Here is a 14,889-nt window from a genome sequence, read left to right as displayed (position 1 = left end):
AGATTTTAACGTTTCCGTAATGGCTCGTCTCGTAGCGATGGTAGCCCTGCCGTAATCAGTGCACGGAGTTCGTTTCCTGTCAACATTCTGCGCAGACCCAGGGAAACTTGGGTTACGAGCAGTCGTGGCCGAGTGGTTAAGGCGTCTGACTAGAAATCAGATTCCCTCTGGGAGCGTAGGTTCGAGTCCTACCGACTGCGTCGGATTTTTCTTTTTTTGTTTAAGAACAACGAGCAGAAAATTTCGCAGATTGCCTGTCGTTTTGGTACCTCTCCACACCTCGCCTCTCACAGCCGTTTATAGTGCCTGTCCTTTTGATAAGGGCGAATTCCAAGCGTCAGCTTTCGCGTCAGCCGAGCAAAGTCGGGACAAGTCGGGACATACTACAGGATGGTCTGCGTGGAGCTACGACGAAAAAAACCTTCATTTAACAGCACGCGGCTCACATACTCATACGAAAAAAACTAGCGCCACTTGCGGTGGCCGGGAATCGAACCCGGATCAACTGCTTGGAAGGCAACTATGCTCACCATTACACCACCACCGCACAGCCGCTGCTCGCAACGCCCCGCTGTGTCGCCTTCCTGCCCGCCAGCAGCGGCCCACGGTGATAGTAGCTGCAGGCGCTTTTCGAGGTAGGAGGGCGCATCCACACGCATTCGGGTAGCGCCTCCACGCACGCTGCGTCTTTGGGCAAGACTAGTCGCCGCGGCCGCAAGGTTACTCACACGATAGAGATGAGCATTCGTTTTAAGGCAGTGTAGTGGAGCACTCCGCGTGTGTAGCAGTTTTTTCGGTTGTATCCGACGTCGCTGGGTGGCAATCCCACTTTCCCCTGCAGAAAAGTGCTCGGGCAGCTCGACGAGCATCGCTGGTTCAATGGCATGTGCCTCAGTAGTGCAGTAGGCAGCGCGTAAGTCTCATAATCTTAAGGCTTGCCGGCACGATAGCTCAGCGTGTTCGGTCTGAGAGTTATCTGCCCTCTGTAATAAAAGACCGAGTCAACGATGAACTTGAACGGGCGCCATCGGACGTCCGCCCCCAACAAATGCAACGAAAGAAATGAGAAAAAAAAAAAAAAAAATTGGTGAATGCTCGCTTAGCATGCGGACGGCCCGGGTTCGATTCCCGGCCGGTGCATCGTTCTGCTGTTCTCGCTATAATGCTGCCGCGCCGATTCCTCGCCTGAGCTGCGTCAGCCTCAGGAATGTATAGCAGGATTCGCTGTGAGAGGAACCATACACGCAGCACGCAATAGACCGTACTTGAACGGTCGCATGCTATTTCTGAACTCTGACGTCGGCCTGTCCCAACAGGCCGCTGTGTTCAGGTGCCGCAAGGGCGATGTACTGTAACCTCGGGCAGTGCTGCGTTCCGTTGAAAAAGCTGCGGCAGCAGTTTAATCTAGCAAGTAGGGAAAGCACGTGTAGCAACACAACAGATTCTTGAGAAAGCGCGAACTGTCTATCTCTAATATGAGAGACTTACCAAGTTTTCTGTAACGTTACTTGCAACGTGCCTCGGTAGCGCAGTAGGTAGCGCGTAAGTCTCATAATCTTAAGGTCGTGAGTTCGATCCTCACCCAGGGCATTTAATTTGCTGTACATCATGGCTGAATTAACGGCGTTGCTGTTGCTAGGGAACGAACTTAATTGTCGTTCGTTATCCATAAGGAGTCTACGCCTCAGCGTCAATACGTTTATTTCCAATTATGACAACGTACAACTTTGATCTTTCTCTTCCCTTGTTAGGAGTAAAATAATGAATAGTCAATTTCGGGCTGTGCGCCATGCCAGTCTGTAGGCGCAAATATGCTCGCAAACGGAGAACTGCACTGAGTCCAGATTCAGCACGAAATACGAGAGGAGACGGAGAAAAGCTCACGCTTATCGAGCAAATCCGGTGTGGTCTAGTGGCTAGGATACCTGGCTTTCACCCAGGAGGCCCGGGTTCGGTTCCCGGTACCGGAACGGAAGTTTTTGCGCACACAACGCTCCATGTTTTGGCCTTCGAACTGTCGTTTGTCGCCCACCTTCCGAAGCTTCGACCGAACGTAATCGGGGAAAACAGGCACATGATGCAATTACTGTCGGCACCGGAATAAAGGGAGAAGAGGCACTGGTCCGTTGTTGGGCTGCTACCAGCGTCAGTGGGAAGTCGGTGAAGTCGCCAGTTGCGCCAGAAGCCAGAAATTACCGTAGTACGCCTACACACGCGTTCCAGTTATTTACATTGCTTGCAGCCGCTCCATCCACAACGAGCGTGAGCCCGGATAGCTCAGTCGGTAGAGCATTAGGCTTTTAACCTAAGGGTCCAGGGTTCAAGTCCCTGTCCGGGCGAAGATTTTAACGTTTCCGTAATGGCTCGTCTCGTAGCGATGGTAGCCCTGCCGTAATCAGTGCACGGAGTTCGTTTCCTGTCAACATTCTGCGCAGACCCAGGGAAACTTGGGTTACGAGCAGTCGTGGCCGAGTGGTTAAGGCGTCTGACTAGAAATCAGATTCCCTCTGGGAGCGTAGGTTCGAGTCCTACCGACTGCGTCGGATTTTTCTTTTTTTGTTTAAGAACAACGAGCAGAAAATTTCGCAGATTGCCTGTCGTTTTGGTACCTCTCCACACCTCGCCTCTCACAGCCGTTTATAGTGCCTGTCCTTTTGATAAGGGCGAATTCCAAGCGTCAGCTTTCGCGTCAGCCGAGCAAAGTCGGGACAAGTCGGGACATACTACAGGATGGTCTGCGTGGAGCTACGACGAAAAAAACCTTCATTTAACAGCACGCGGCTCACATACTCATACGAAAAAAACTAGCGCCACTTGCGGTGGCCGGGAATCGAACCCGGATCAACTGCTTGGAAGGCAACTATGCTCACCATTACACCACCACCGCACAGCCGCTGCTCGCAACGCCCCGCTGTGTCGCCTTCCTGCCCGCCAGCAGCGGCCCACGGTGATAGTAGCTGCAGGCGCTTTTCGAGGTAGGAGGGCGCATCCACACGCATTCGGGTAGCGCCTCCACGCACGCTGCGTCTTTGGGCAAGACTAGTCGCCGCGGCCGCAAGGTTACTCACACGATAGAGATGAGCATTCGTTTTAAGGCAGTGTAGTGGAGCACTCCGCGTGTGTAGCAGTTTTTTCGGTTGTATCCGACGTCGCTGGGTGGCAATCCCACTTTCCCCTGCAGAAAAGTGCTCGGGCAGCTCGACGAGCATCGCTGGTTCAATGGCATGTGCCTCAGTAGTGCAGTAGGCAGCGCGTAAGTCTCATAATCTTAAGGCTTGCCGGCACGATAGCTCAGCGTGTTCGGTCTGAGAGTTATCTGCCCTCTGTAATAAAAGACCGAGTCAACGATGAACTTGAACGGGCGCCATCGGACGTCCGCCCCCAACAAATGCAACGAAAGAAATGAGAAAAAAAAAAAAAAAAATTGGTGAATGCTCGCTTAGCATGCGGACGGCCCGGGTTCGATTCCCGGCCGGTGCATCGTTCTGCTGTTCTCGCTATAATGCTGCCGCGCCGATTCCTCGCCTGAGCTGCGTCAGCCTCAGGAATGTATAGCAGGATTCGCTGTGAGAGGAACCATACACGCAGCACGCAATAGACCGTACTTGAACGGTCGCATGCTATTTCTGAACTCTGACGTCGGCCTGTCCCAACAGGCCGCTGTGTTCAGGTGCCGCAAGGGCGATGTACTGTAACCTCGGGCAGTGCTGCGTTCCGTTGAAAAAGCTGCGGCAGCAGTTTAATCTAGCAAGTAGGGAAAGCACGTGTAGCAACACAACAGATTCTTGAGAAAGCGCGAACTGTCTATCTCTAATATGAGAGACTTACCAAGTTTTCTGTAACGTTACTTGCAACGTGCCTCGGTAGCGCAGTAGGTAGCGCGTAAGTCTCATAATCTTAAGGTCGTGAGTTCGATCCTCACCCAGGGCATTTAATTTGCTGTACATCATGGCTGAATTAACGGCGTTGCTGTTGCTAGGGAACGAACTTAATTGTCGTTCGTTATCCATAAGGAGTCTACGCCTCAGCGTCAATACGTTTATTTCCAATTATGACAACGTACAACTTTGATCTTTCTCTTCCCTTGTTAGGAGTAAAATAATGAATAGTCAATTTCGGGCTGTGCGCCATGCCAGTCTGTAGGCGCAAATATGCTCGCAAACGGAGAACTGCACTGAGTCCAGATTCAGCACGAAATACGAGAGGAGACGGAGAAAAGCTCACGCTTATCGAGCAAATCCGGTGTGGTCTAGTGGCTAGGATACCTGGCTTTCACCCAGGAGGCCCGGGTTCGGTTCCCGGTACCGGAACGGAAGTTTTTGCGCACACAACGCTCCATGTTTTGGCCTTCGAACTGTCGTTTGTCGCCCACCTTCCGAAGCTTCGACCGAACGTAATCGGGGAAAACAGGCACATGATGCAATTACTGTCGGCACCGGAATAAAGGGAGAAGAGGCACTGGTCCGTTGTTGGGCTGCTACCAGCGTCAGTGGGAAGTCGGTGAAGTCGCCAGTTGCGCCAGAAGCCAGAAATTACCGTAGTACGCCTACACACGCGTTCCAGTTATTTACATTGCTTGCAGCCGCTCCATCCACAACGAGCGTGAGCCCGGATAGCTCAGTCGGTAGAGCATTAGGCTTTTAACCTAAGGGTCCAGGGTTCAAGTCCCTGTCCGGGCGAAGATTTTAACGTTTCCGTAATGGCTCGTCTCGTAGCGATGGTAGCCCTGCCGTAATCAGTGCACGGAGTTCGTTTCCTGTCAACATTCTGCGCAGACCCAGGGAAACTTGGGTTACGAGCAGTCGTGGCCGAGTGGTTAAGGCGTCTGACTAGAAATCAGATTCCCTCTGGGAGCGTAGGTTCGAGTCCTACCGACTGCGTCGGATTTTTCTTTTTTTGTTTAAGAACAACGAGCAGAAAATTTCGCAGATTGCCTGTCGTTTTGGTACCTCTCCACACCTCGCCTCTCACAGCCGTTTATAGTGCCTGTCCTTTTGATAAGGGCGAATTCCAAGCGTCAGCTTTCGCGTCAGCCGAGCAAAGTCGGGACAAGTCGGGACATACTACAGGATGGTCTGCGTGGAGCTACGACGAAAAAAACCTTCATTTAACAGCACGCGGCTCACATACTCATACGAAAAAAACTAGCGCCACTTGCGGTGGCCGGGAATCGAACCCGGATCAACTGCTTGGAAGGCAACTATGCTCACCATTACACCACCACCGCACAGCCGCTGCTCGCAACGCCCCGCTGTGTCGCCTTCCTGCCCGCCAGCAGCGGCCCACGGTGATAGTAGCTGCAGGCGCTTTTCGAGGTAGGAGGGCGCATCCACACGCATTCGGGTAGCGCCTCCACGCACGCTGCGTCTTTGGGCAAGACTAGTCGCCGCGGCCGCAAGGTTACTCACACGATAGAGATGAGCATTCGTTTTAAGGCAGTGTAGTGGAGCACTCCGCGTGTGTAGCAGTTTTTTCGGTTGTATCCGACGTCGCTGGGTGGCAATCCCACTTTCCCCTGCAGAAAAGTGCTCGGGCAGCTCGACGAGCATCGCTGGTTCAATGGCATGTACCTCAGTAGTGCAGTAGGCAGCGCGTAAGTCTCATAATCTTAAGGCTTGCCGGCACGATAGCTCAGCGTGTTCGGTCTGAGAGTTATCTGCCCTCTGTAATAAAAGACCGAGTCAACGATGAACTTGAACGGGCGCCATCGGACGTCCGCCCCCAACAAATGCAACGAAAGAAATGAGAAGAAAAAAAAAAAAAAATTGGTGAATGCTCGCTTAGCATGCGGACGGCCCGGGTTCGATTCCCGGCCGGTGCATCGTTCTGCTGTTCTCGCTATAATGCTGCCGCGCCGATTCCTCGCCTGAGCTGCGTCAGCCTCAGGAATGTATAGCAGGATTCGCTGTGAGAGGAACCATACACGCAGCACGCAATAGACCGTACTTGAACGGTCGCATGCTATTTCTGAACTCTGACGTCGGCCTGTCCCAACAGGCCGCTGTGTTCAGGTGCCGCAAGGGCGATGTACTGTAACCTCGGGCAGTGCTGCGTTCCGTTGAAAAAGCTGCGGCAGCAGTTTAATCTAGCAAGTAGGGAAAGCACGTGTAGCAACACAACAGATTCTTGAGAAAGCGCGAACTGTCTATCTCTAATATGAGAGACTTACCAAGTTTTCTGTAACGTTACTTGCAACGTGCCTCGGTAGCGCAGTAGGTAGCGCGTAAGTCTCATAATCTTAAGGTCGTGAGTTCGATCCTCACCCGGGGCATTTAATTTGCTGTACATCATGGCTGAATTAACGGCGTTGCTGTTGCTAGGGAACGAACTTAATTGTCGTTCGTTATCCATAAGGAGTCTACGCCTCAGCGTCAATACGTTTATTTCCAATTATGACAACGTACAACTTTGATCTTTCTCTTCCCTTGTTAGGAGTAAAATAATGAATAGTCAATTTCGGGCTGTGCGCCATGCCAGTCTGTAGGCGCAAATATGCTCGCAAACGGAGAACTGCACTGAGTCCAGATTCAGCACGAAATACGAGAGGAGACGGAGAAAAGCTCACGCTTATCGAGCAAATCCGGTGTGGTCTAGTGGCTAGGATACCTGGCTTTCACCCAGGAGGCCCGGGTTCGGTTCCCGGTACCGGAACGGAAGTTTTTGCGCACACAACGCTCCATGTTTTGGCCTTCGAACTGTCGTTTGTCGCCCACCTTCCGAAGCTTCGACCGAACGTAATCGGGGAAAACAGGCACATGATGCAATTACTGTCGGCACCGGAATAAAGGGAGAAGAGGCACTGGTCCGTTGTTGGGCTGCTACCAGCGTCAGTGGGAAGTCGGTGAAGTCGCCAGTTGCGCCAGAAGCCAGAAATTACCGTAGTACGCCTACACACGCGTTCCAGTTATTTACATTGCTTGCAGCCGCTCCATCCACAACGAGCGTGAGCCCGGATAGCTCAGTCGGTAGAGCATTAGGCTTTTAACCTAAGGGTCCAGGGTTCAAGTCCCTGTCCGGGCGAAGATTTTAACGTTTCCGTAATGGCTCGTCTCGTAGCGATGGTAGCCCTGCCGTAATCAGTGCACGGAGTTCGTTTCCTGTCAACATTCTGCGCAGACCCAGGGAAACTTGGGTTACGAGCAGTCGTGGCCGAGTGGTTAAGGCGTCTGACTAGAAATCAGATTCCCTCTGGGAGCGTAGGTTCGAGTCCTACCGACTGCGTCGGATTTTTCTTTTTTTGTTTAAGAACAACGAGCAGAAAATTTCGCAGATTGCCTGTCGTTTTGGTACCTCTCCACACCTCGCCTCTCACAGCCGTTTATAGTGCCTGTCCTTTTGATAAGGGCGAATTCCAAGCGTCAGCTTTCGCGTCAGCCGAGCAAAGTCGGGACAAGTCGGGACATACTACAGGATGGTCTGCGTGGAGCTACGACGAAAAAAACCTTCATTTAACAGCACGCGGCTCACATACTCATACGAAAAAAACTAGCGCCACTTGCGGTGGCCGGGAATCGAACCCGGATCAACTGCTTGGAAGGCAACTATGCTCACCATTACACCACCACCGCACAGCCGCTGCTCGCAACGCCCCGCTGTGTCGCCTTCCTGCCCGCCAGCAGCGGCCCACGGTGATAGTAGCTGCAGGCGCTTTTCGAGGTAGGAGGGCGCATCCACACGCATTCGGGTAGCGCCTCCACGCACGCTGCGTCTTTGGGCAAGACTAGTCGCCGCGGCCGCAAGGTTACTCACACGATAGAGATGAGCATTCGTTTTAAGGCAGTGTAGTGGAGCACTCCGCGTGTGTAGCAGTTTTTTCGGTTGTATCCGACGTCGCTGGGTGGCAATCCCACTTTCCCCTGCAGAAAAGTGCTCGGGCAGCTCGACGAGCATCGCTGGTTCAATGGCATGTGCCTCAGTAGTGCAGTAGGCAGCGCGTAAGTCTCATAATCTTAAGGCTTGCCGGCACGATAGCTCAGCGTGTTCGGTCTGAGAGTTATCTGCCCTCTGTAATAAAAGACCGAGTCAACGATGAACTTGAACGGGCGCCATCGGACGTCCGCCCCCAACAAATGCAACGAAAGAAATGAGAAGAAAAAAAAAAAAAAATTGGTGAATGCTCGCTTAGCATGCGGACGGCCCGGGTTCGATTCCCGGCCGGTGCATCGTTCTGCTGTTCTCGCTATAATGCTGCCGCGCCGATTCCTCGCCTGAGCTGCGTCAGCCTCAGGAATGTATAGCAGGATTCGCTGTGAGAGGAACCATACACGCAGCACGCAATAGACCGTACTTGAACGGTCGCATGCTATTTCTGAACTCTGACGTCGGCCTGTCCCAACAGGCCGCTGTGTTCAGGTGCCGCAAGGGCGATGTACTGTAACCTCGGGCAGTGCTGCGTTCCGTTGAAAAAGCTGCGGCAGCAGTTTAATCTAGCAAGTAGGGAAAGCACGTGTAGCAACACAACAGATTCTTGAGAAAGCGCGAACTGTCTATCTCTAATATGAGAGACTTACCAAGTTTTCTGTAACGTTACTTGCAACGTGCCTCGGTAGCGCAGTAGGTAGCGCGTAAGTCTCATAATCTTAAGGTCGTGAGTTCGATCCTCACCCAGGGCATTTAATTTGCTGTACATCATGGCTGAATTAACGGCGTTGCTGTTGCTAGGGAACGAACTTAATTGTCGTTCGTTATCCATAAGGAGTCTACGCCTCAGCGTCAATACGTTTATTTCCAATTATGACAACGTACAACTTTGATCTTTCTCTTCCCTTGTTAGGAGTAAAATAATGAATAGTCAATTTCGGGCTGTGCGCCATGCCAGTCTGTAGGCGCAAATATGCTCGCAAACGGAGAACTGCACTGAGTCCAGATTCAGCACGAAATACGAGAGGAGACGGAGAAAAGCTGACGCTTATCGAGCAAATCCGGTGTGGTCTAGTGGCTAGGATACCTGGCTTTCACCCAGGAGGCCCGGGTTCGGTTCCCGGTACCGGAACGGAAGTTTTTGCGCACACAACGCTCCATGTTTTGGCCTTCGAACTGTCGTTTGTCGCCCACCTTCCGAAGCTTCGACCGAACGTAATCGGGGAAAACAGGCACATGATGCAATTACTGTCGGCACCGGAATAAAGGGAGAAGAGGCACTGGTCCGTTGTTGGGCTGCTACCAGCGTCAGTGGGAAGTCGGTGAAGTCGCCAGTTGCGCCAGAAGCCAGAAATTACCGTAGTACGCCTACACACGCGTTCCAGTTATTTACATTGCTTGCAGCCGCTCCATCCACAACGAGCGTGAGCCCGGATAGCTCAGTCGGTAGAGCATTAGGCTTTTAACCTAAGGGTCCAGGGTTCAAGTCCCTGTCCGGGCGAAGATTTTAACGTTTCCGTAATGGCTCGTCTCGTAGCGATGGTAGCCCTGCCGTAATCAGTGCACGGAGTTCGTTTCCTGTCAACATTCTGCGCAGACCCAGGGAAACTTGGGTTACGAGCAGTCGTGGCCGAGTGGTTAAGGCGTCTGACTAGAAATCAGATTCCCTCTGGGAGCGTAGGTTCGAGTCCTACCGACTGCGTCGGATTTTTCTTTTTTTGTTTAAGAACAACGAGCAGAAAATTTCGCAGATTGCCTGTCGTTTTGGTACCTCTCCACACCTCGCCTCTCACAGCCGTTTATAGTGCCTGTCCTTTTGATAAGGGCGAATTCCAAGCGTCAGCTTTCGCGTCAGCCGAGCAAAGTCGGGACAAGTCGGGACATACTACAGGATGGTCTGCGTGGAGCTACGACGAAAAAAACCTTCATTTAACAGCACGCGGCTCACATACTCATACGAAAAAAACTAGCGCCACTTGCGGTGGCCGGGAATCGAACCCGGATCAACTGCTTGGAAGGCAACTATGCTCACCATTACACCACCACCGCACAGCCGCTGCTCGCAACGCCCCGCTGTGTCGCCTTCCTGCCCGCCAGCAGCGGCCCACGGTGATAGTAGCTGCAGGCGCTTTTCGAGGTAGGAGGGCGCATCCACACGCATTCGGGTAGCGCCTCCACGCACGCTGCGTCTTTGGGCAAGACTAGTCGCCGCGGCCGCAAGGTTACTCACACGATAGAGATGAGCATTCGTTTTAAGGCAGTGTAGTGGAGCACTCCGCGTGTGTAGCAGTTTTTTCGGTTGTATCCGACGTCGCTGGGTGGCAATCCCACTTTCCCCTGCAGAAAAGTGCTCGGGCAGCTCGACGAGCATCGCTGGTTCAATGGCATGTGCCTCAGTAGTGCAGTAGGCAGCGCGTAAGTCTCATAATCTTAAGGCTTGCCGGCACGATAGCTCAGCGTGTTCGGTCTGAGAGTTATCTGCCCTCTGTAATAAAAGACCGAGTCAACGATGAACTTGAACGGGCGCCATCGGACGTCCGCCCCCAACAAATGCAACGAAAGAAATGAGAAGAAAAAAAAAAAAAAATTGGTGAATGCTCGCTTAGCATGCGGACGGCCCGGGTTCGATTCCCGGCCGGTGCATCGTTCTGCTGTTCTCGCTATAATGCTGCCGCGCCGATTCCTCGCCTGAGCTGCGTCAGCCTCAGGAATGTATAGCAGGATTCGCTGTGAGAGGAACCATACACGCAGCACGCAATAGACCGTACTTGAACGGTCGCATGCTATTTCTGAACTCTGACGTCGGCCTGTCCCAACAGGCCGCTGTGTTCAGGTGCCGCAAGGGCGATGTACTGTAACCTCGGGCAGTGCTGCGTTCCGTTGAAAAAGCTGCGGCAGCAGTTTAATCTAGCAAGTAGGGAAAGCACGTGTAGCAACACAACAGATTCTTGAGAAAGCGCGAACTGTCTATCTCTAATATGAGAGACTTACCAAGTTTTCTGTAACGTTACTTGCAACGTGCCTCGGTAGCGCAGTAGGTAGCGCGTAAGTCTCATAATCTTAAGGTCGTGAGTTCGATCCTCACCCAGGGCATTTAATTTGCTGTACATCATGGCTGAATTAACGGCGTTGCTGTTGCTAGGGAACGAACTTAATTGTCGTTCGTTATCCATAAGGAGTCTACGCCTCAGCGTCAATACGTTTATTTCCAATTATGACAACGTACAACTTTGATCTTTCTCTTCCCTTGTTAGGAGTAAAATAATGAATAGTCAATTTCGGGCTGTGCGCCATGCCAGTCTGTAGGCGCAAATATGCTCGCAAACGGAGAACTGCACTGAGTCCAGATTCAGCACGAAATACGAGAGGAGACGGAGAAAAGCTCACGCTTATCGAGCAAATCCGGTGTGGTCTAGTGGCTAGGATACCTGGCTTTCACCCAGGAGGCCCGGGTTCGGTTCCCGGTACCGGAACGGAAGTTTTTGCGCACACAACGCTCCATGTTTTGGCCTTCGAACTGTCGTTTGTCGCCCACCTTCCGAAGCTTCGACCGAACGTAATCGGGGAAAACAGGCACATGATGCAATTACTGTCGGCACCGGAATAAAGGGAGAAGAGGCACTGGTCCGTTGTTGGGCTGCTACCAGCGTCAGTGGGAAGTCGGTGAAGTCGCCAGTTGCTCCAGAAGCCAGAAATTACCGTAGTACGCCTACACACGCGTTCCAGTTATTTACATTGCTTGCAGCCGCTCCATCCACAACGAGCGTGAGCCCGGATAGCTCAGTCGGTAGAGCATTAGGCTTTTAACCTAAGGGTCCAGGGTTCAAGTCCCTGTCCGGGCGAAGATTTTAACGTTTCCGTAATGGCTCGTCTCGTAGCGATGGTAGCCCTGCCGTAATCAGTGCACGGAGTTCGTTTCCTGTCAACATTCTGCGCAGACCCAGGGAAACTTGGGTTACGAGCAGTCGTGGCCGAGTGGTTAAGGCGTCTGACTAGAAATCAGATTCCCTCTGGGAGCGTAGGTTCGAGTCCTACCGACTGCGTCGGATTTTTCTTTTTTTGTTTAAGAACAACGAGCAGAAAATTTCGCAGATTGCCTGTCGTTTTGGTACCTCTCCACACCTCGCCTCTCACAGCCGTTTATAGTGCCTGTCCTTTTGATAAGGGCGAATTCCAAGCGTCAGCTTTCGCGTCAGCCGAGCAAAGTCGGGACAAGTCGGGACATACTACAGGATGGTCTGCGTGGAGCTACGACGAAAAAAACCTTCATTTAACAGCACGCGGCTCACATACTCATACGAAAAAAACTAGCGCCACTTGCGGTGGCCGGGAATCGAACCCGGATCAACTGCTTGGAAGGCAACTATGCTCACCATTACACCACCACCGCACAGCCGCTGCTCGCAACGCCCCGCTGTGTCGCCTTCCTGCCCGCCAGCAGCGGCCCACGGTGATAGTAGCTGCAGGCGCTTTTCGAGGTAGGAGGGCGCATCCACACGCATTCGGGTAGCGCCTCCACGCACGCTGCGTCTTTGGGCAAGACTAGTCGCCGCGGCCGCAAGGTTACTCACACGATAGAGATGAGCATTCGTTTTAAGGCAGTGTAGTGGAGCACTCCGCGTGTGTAGCAGTTTTTTCGGTTGTATCCGACGTCGCTGGGTGGCAATCCCACTTTCCCCTGCAGAAAAGTGCTCGGGCAGCTCGACGAGCATCGCTGGTTCAATGGCATGTGCCTCAGTAGTGCAGTAGGCAGCGCGTAAGTCTCATAATCTTAAGGCTTGCCGGCACGATAGCTCAGCGTGTTCGGTCTGAGAGTTATCTGCCCTCTGTAATAAAAGACCGAGTCAACGATGAACTTGAACGGGCGCCATCGGACGTCCGCCCCCAACAAATGCAACGAAAGAAATGAGAAGAAAAAAAAAAAAAAATTGGTGAATGCTCGCTTAGCATGCGGACGGCCCGGGTTCGATTCCCGGCCGGTGCATCGTTCTGCTGTTCTCGCTATAATGCTGCCGCGCCGATTCCTCGCCTGAGCTGCGTCAGCCTCAGGAATGTATAGCAGGATTCGCTGTGAGAGGAACCATACACGCAGCACGCAATAGACCGTACTTGAACGGTCGCATGCTATTTCTGAACTCTGACGTCGGCCTGTCCCAACAGGCCGCTGTGTTCAGGTGCCGCAAGGGCGATGTACTGTAACCTCGGGCAGTGCTGCGTTCCGTTGAAAAAGCTGCGGCAGCAGTTTAATCTAGCAAGTAGGGAAAGCACGTGTAGCAACACAACAGATTCTTGAGAAAGCGCGAACTGTCTATCTCTAATATGAGAGACTTACCAAGTTTTCTGTAACGTTACTTGCAACGTGCCTCGGTAGCGCAGTAGGTAGCGCGTAAGTCTCATAATCTTAAGGTCGTGAGTTCGATCCTCACCCAGGGCATTTAATTTGCTGTACATCATGGCTGAATTAACGGCGTTGCTGTTGCTAGGGAACGAACTTAATTGTCGTTCGTTATCCATAAGGAGTCTACGCCTCAGCGTCAATACGTTTATTTCCAATTATGACAACGTACAACTTTGATCTTTCTCTTCCCTTGTTAGGAGTAAAATAATGAATAGTCAATTTCGGGCTGTGCGCCATGCCAGTCTGTAGGCGCAAATATGCTCGCAAACGGAGAACTGCACTGAGTCCAGATTCAGCACGAAATACGAGAGGAGACGGAGAAAAGCTGACGCTTATCGAGCAAATCCGGTGTGGTCTAGTGGCTAGGATACCTGGCTTTCACCCAGGAGGCCCGGGTTCGGTTCCCGGTACCGGAACGGAAGTTTTTGCGCACACAACGCTCCATGTTTTGGCCTTCGAACTGTCGTTTGTCGCCCACCTTCCGAAGCTTCGACCGAACGTAATCGGGGAAAACAGGCACATGATGCAATTACTGTCGGCACCGGAATAAAGGGAGAAGAGGCACTGGTCCGTTGTTGGGCTGCTACCAGCGTCAGTGGGAAGTCGGTGAAGTCGCCAGTTGCGCCAGAAGCCAGAAATTACCGTAGTACGCCTACACACGCGTTCCAGTTATTTACATTGCTTGCAGCCGCTCCATCCACAACGAGCGTGAGCCCGGATAGCTCAGTCGGTAGAGCATTAGGCTTTTAACCTAAGGGTCCAGGGTTCAAGTCCCTGTCCGGGCGAAGATTTTAACGTTTCCGTAATGGCTCGTCTCGTAGCGATGGTAGCCCTGCCGTAATCAGTGCACGGAGTTCGTTTCCTGTCAACATTCTGCGCAGACCCAGGGAAACTTGGGTTACGAGCAGTCGTGGCCGAGTGGTTAAGGCGTCTGACTAGAAATCAGATTCCCTCTGGGAGCGTAGGTTCGAGTCCTACCGACTGCGTCGGATTTTTCTTTTTTTGTTTAAGAACAACGAGCAGAAAATTTCGCAGATTGCCTGTCGTTTTGGTACCTCTCCACACCTCGCCTCTCACAGCCGTTTATAGTGCCTGTCCTTTTGATAAGGGCGAATTCCAAGCGTCAGCTTTCGCGTCAGCCGAGCAAAGTCGGGACAAGTCGGGACATACTACAGGATGGTCTGCGTGGAGCTACGACGAAAAAAACCTTCATTTAACAGCACGCGGCTCACATACTCATACGAAAAAAACTAGCGCCACTTGCGGTGGCCGGGAATCGAACCCGGATCAACTGCTTGGAAGGCAACTATGCTCACCATTACACCACCACCGCACAGCCGCTGCTCGCAACGCCCCGCTGTGTCGCCTTCCTGCCCGCCAGCAGCGGCCCACGGTGATAGTAGCTGCAGGCGCTTTTCGAGGTAGGAGGGCGCATCCACACGCATTCGGGTAGCGCCTCCACGCACGCTGCGTCTTTGGGCAAGACTAGTCGCCGCGGCCGCAAGGTTACTCACACGATAGAGATGAGCATTCGTTTTAAGGCAGTGTAGTGGAGCACTCCGCGTGTGTAGCAGTTTTTTCGGTTGTATCCGACGTCGCTGGGTGGCAATCCCACTTTCCCCTGCAGAAAA

General features: G+C 52.5%; 32 non-coding genes across 32 annotated transcripts; 25 read left to right on the top strand and 7 right to left on the bottom strand.

Annotated features, from left to right (window-relative positions):
- Positions 1–118: 118 nt before the first annotated feature.
- Positions 119–200, top strand: Trnas-aga. The gene has a single exon. It is a non-coding gene; the product is annotated as a tRNA-Ser (tRNA).
- A 275-nt stretch (positions 201–475) lies between these two features.
- On the bottom strand, positions 476–547 carry Trnag-ucc. The gene has a single exon. It is a non-coding gene; the product is annotated as a tRNA-Gly (tRNA).
- Positions 548–1,517: 970 nt separating this feature from the next.
- On the top strand, positions 1,518–1,590 carry Trnam-cau. The gene has a single exon. It is a non-coding gene; the product is annotated as a tRNA-Met (tRNA).
- Positions 1,591–1,898: 308 nt separating this feature from the next.
- Positions 1,899–1,970, top strand: Trnae-uuc. The gene has a single exon. It is a non-coding gene; the product is annotated as a tRNA-Glu (tRNA).
- Positions 1,971–2,266: 296 nt separating this feature from the next.
- Positions 2,267–2,339, top strand: Trnak-uuu. Its single transcript has one exon. It is a non-coding gene; the product is annotated as a tRNA-Lys (tRNA).
- Positions 2,340–2,458: 119 nt separating this feature from the next.
- Positions 2,459–2,540, top strand: Trnas-aga. The gene has a single exon. It is a non-coding gene; the product is annotated as a tRNA-Ser (tRNA).
- Positions 2,541–2,815: 275 nt separating this feature from the next.
- Positions 2,816–2,887, bottom strand: Trnag-ucc. Its single transcript has one exon. It is a non-coding gene; the product is annotated as a tRNA-Gly (tRNA).
- Positions 2,888–3,857: 970 nt separating this feature from the next.
- Positions 3,858–3,930, top strand: Trnam-cau. The gene has a single exon. It is a non-coding gene; the product is annotated as a tRNA-Met (tRNA).
- A 308-nt stretch (positions 3,931–4,238) lies between these two features.
- Trnae-uuc lies at positions 4,239–4,310 on the top strand. Its single transcript has one exon. It is a non-coding gene; the product is annotated as a tRNA-Glu (tRNA).
- A 296-nt stretch (positions 4,311–4,606) lies between these two features.
- Positions 4,607–4,679, top strand: Trnak-uuu. The gene has a single exon. It is a non-coding gene; the product is annotated as a tRNA-Lys (tRNA).
- A 119-nt stretch (positions 4,680–4,798) lies between these two features.
- On the top strand, positions 4,799–4,880 carry Trnas-aga. The gene has a single exon. It is a non-coding gene; the product is annotated as a tRNA-Ser (tRNA).
- Positions 4,881–5,155: 275 nt separating this feature from the next.
- Trnag-ucc lies at positions 5,156–5,227 on the bottom strand. Its single transcript has one exon. It is a non-coding gene; the product is annotated as a tRNA-Gly (tRNA).
- A 971-nt stretch (positions 5,228–6,198) lies between these two features.
- Positions 6,199–6,271, top strand: Trnam-cau. Its single transcript has one exon. It is a non-coding gene; the product is annotated as a tRNA-Met (tRNA).
- Positions 6,272–6,579: 308 nt separating this feature from the next.
- Positions 6,580–6,651, top strand: Trnae-uuc. The gene has a single exon. It is a non-coding gene; the product is annotated as a tRNA-Glu (tRNA).
- Positions 6,652–6,947: 296 nt separating this feature from the next.
- On the top strand, positions 6,948–7,020 carry Trnak-uuu. The gene has a single exon. It is a non-coding gene; the product is annotated as a tRNA-Lys (tRNA).
- Positions 7,021–7,139: 119 nt separating this feature from the next.
- Positions 7,140–7,221, top strand: Trnas-aga. The gene has a single exon. It is a non-coding gene; the product is annotated as a tRNA-Ser (tRNA).
- Positions 7,222–7,496: 275 nt separating this feature from the next.
- Trnag-ucc lies at positions 7,497–7,568 on the bottom strand. Its single transcript has one exon. It is a non-coding gene; the product is annotated as a tRNA-Gly (tRNA).
- Positions 7,569–8,539: 971 nt separating this feature from the next.
- Trnam-cau lies at positions 8,540–8,612 on the top strand. Its single transcript has one exon. It is a non-coding gene; the product is annotated as a tRNA-Met (tRNA).
- Positions 8,613–8,920: 308 nt separating this feature from the next.
- Positions 8,921–8,992, top strand: Trnae-uuc. Its single transcript has one exon. It is a non-coding gene; the product is annotated as a tRNA-Glu (tRNA).
- Positions 8,993–9,288: 296 nt separating this feature from the next.
- On the top strand, positions 9,289–9,361 carry Trnak-uuu. The gene has a single exon. It is a non-coding gene; the product is annotated as a tRNA-Lys (tRNA).
- A 119-nt stretch (positions 9,362–9,480) lies between these two features.
- Trnas-aga lies at positions 9,481–9,562 on the top strand. The gene has a single exon. It is a non-coding gene; the product is annotated as a tRNA-Ser (tRNA).
- A 275-nt stretch (positions 9,563–9,837) lies between these two features.
- Positions 9,838–9,909, bottom strand: Trnag-ucc. Its single transcript has one exon. It is a non-coding gene; the product is annotated as a tRNA-Gly (tRNA).
- Positions 9,910–10,880: 971 nt separating this feature from the next.
- On the top strand, positions 10,881–10,953 carry Trnam-cau. The gene has a single exon. It is a non-coding gene; the product is annotated as a tRNA-Met (tRNA).
- Positions 10,954–11,261: 308 nt separating this feature from the next.
- On the top strand, positions 11,262–11,333 carry Trnae-uuc. Its single transcript has one exon. It is a non-coding gene; the product is annotated as a tRNA-Glu (tRNA).
- Positions 11,334–11,629: 296 nt separating this feature from the next.
- On the top strand, positions 11,630–11,702 carry Trnak-uuu. Its single transcript has one exon. It is a non-coding gene; the product is annotated as a tRNA-Lys (tRNA).
- A 119-nt stretch (positions 11,703–11,821) lies between these two features.
- Positions 11,822–11,903, top strand: Trnas-aga. Its single transcript has one exon. It is a non-coding gene; the product is annotated as a tRNA-Ser (tRNA).
- Positions 11,904–12,178: 275 nt separating this feature from the next.
- On the bottom strand, positions 12,179–12,250 carry Trnag-ucc. The gene has a single exon. It is a non-coding gene; the product is annotated as a tRNA-Gly (tRNA).
- Positions 12,251–13,221: 971 nt separating this feature from the next.
- Trnam-cau lies at positions 13,222–13,294 on the top strand. The gene has a single exon. It is a non-coding gene; the product is annotated as a tRNA-Met (tRNA).
- Positions 13,295–13,602: 308 nt separating this feature from the next.
- Trnae-uuc lies at positions 13,603–13,674 on the top strand. Its single transcript has one exon. It is a non-coding gene; the product is annotated as a tRNA-Glu (tRNA).
- Positions 13,675–13,970: 296 nt separating this feature from the next.
- Positions 13,971–14,043, top strand: Trnak-uuu. Its single transcript has one exon. It is a non-coding gene; the product is annotated as a tRNA-Lys (tRNA).
- A 119-nt stretch (positions 14,044–14,162) lies between these two features.
- Positions 14,163–14,244, top strand: Trnas-aga. The gene has a single exon. It is a non-coding gene; the product is annotated as a tRNA-Ser (tRNA).
- Positions 14,245–14,519: 275 nt separating this feature from the next.
- On the bottom strand, positions 14,520–14,591 carry Trnag-ucc. The gene has a single exon. It is a non-coding gene; the product is annotated as a tRNA-Gly (tRNA).
- Positions 14,592–14,889: the final 298 nt, after the last annotated feature.

The sequence above is a fragment of the Schistocerca piceifrons genome, unplaced genomic scaffold (genome assembly GCF_021461385.2).
Source record: "Schistocerca piceifrons isolate TAMUIC-IGC-003096 unplaced genomic scaffold, iqSchPice1.1 HiC_scaffold_1040, whole genome shotgun sequence".
NCBI classification, from domain to species: domain Eukaryota; kingdom Metazoa; phylum Arthropoda; class Insecta; order Orthoptera; family Acrididae; genus Schistocerca; species Schistocerca piceifrons.
The sequence above is the reverse complement of the archived record's forward strand: the minus strand, read 5'-3'. Positions and strand labels throughout refer to the sequence as shown.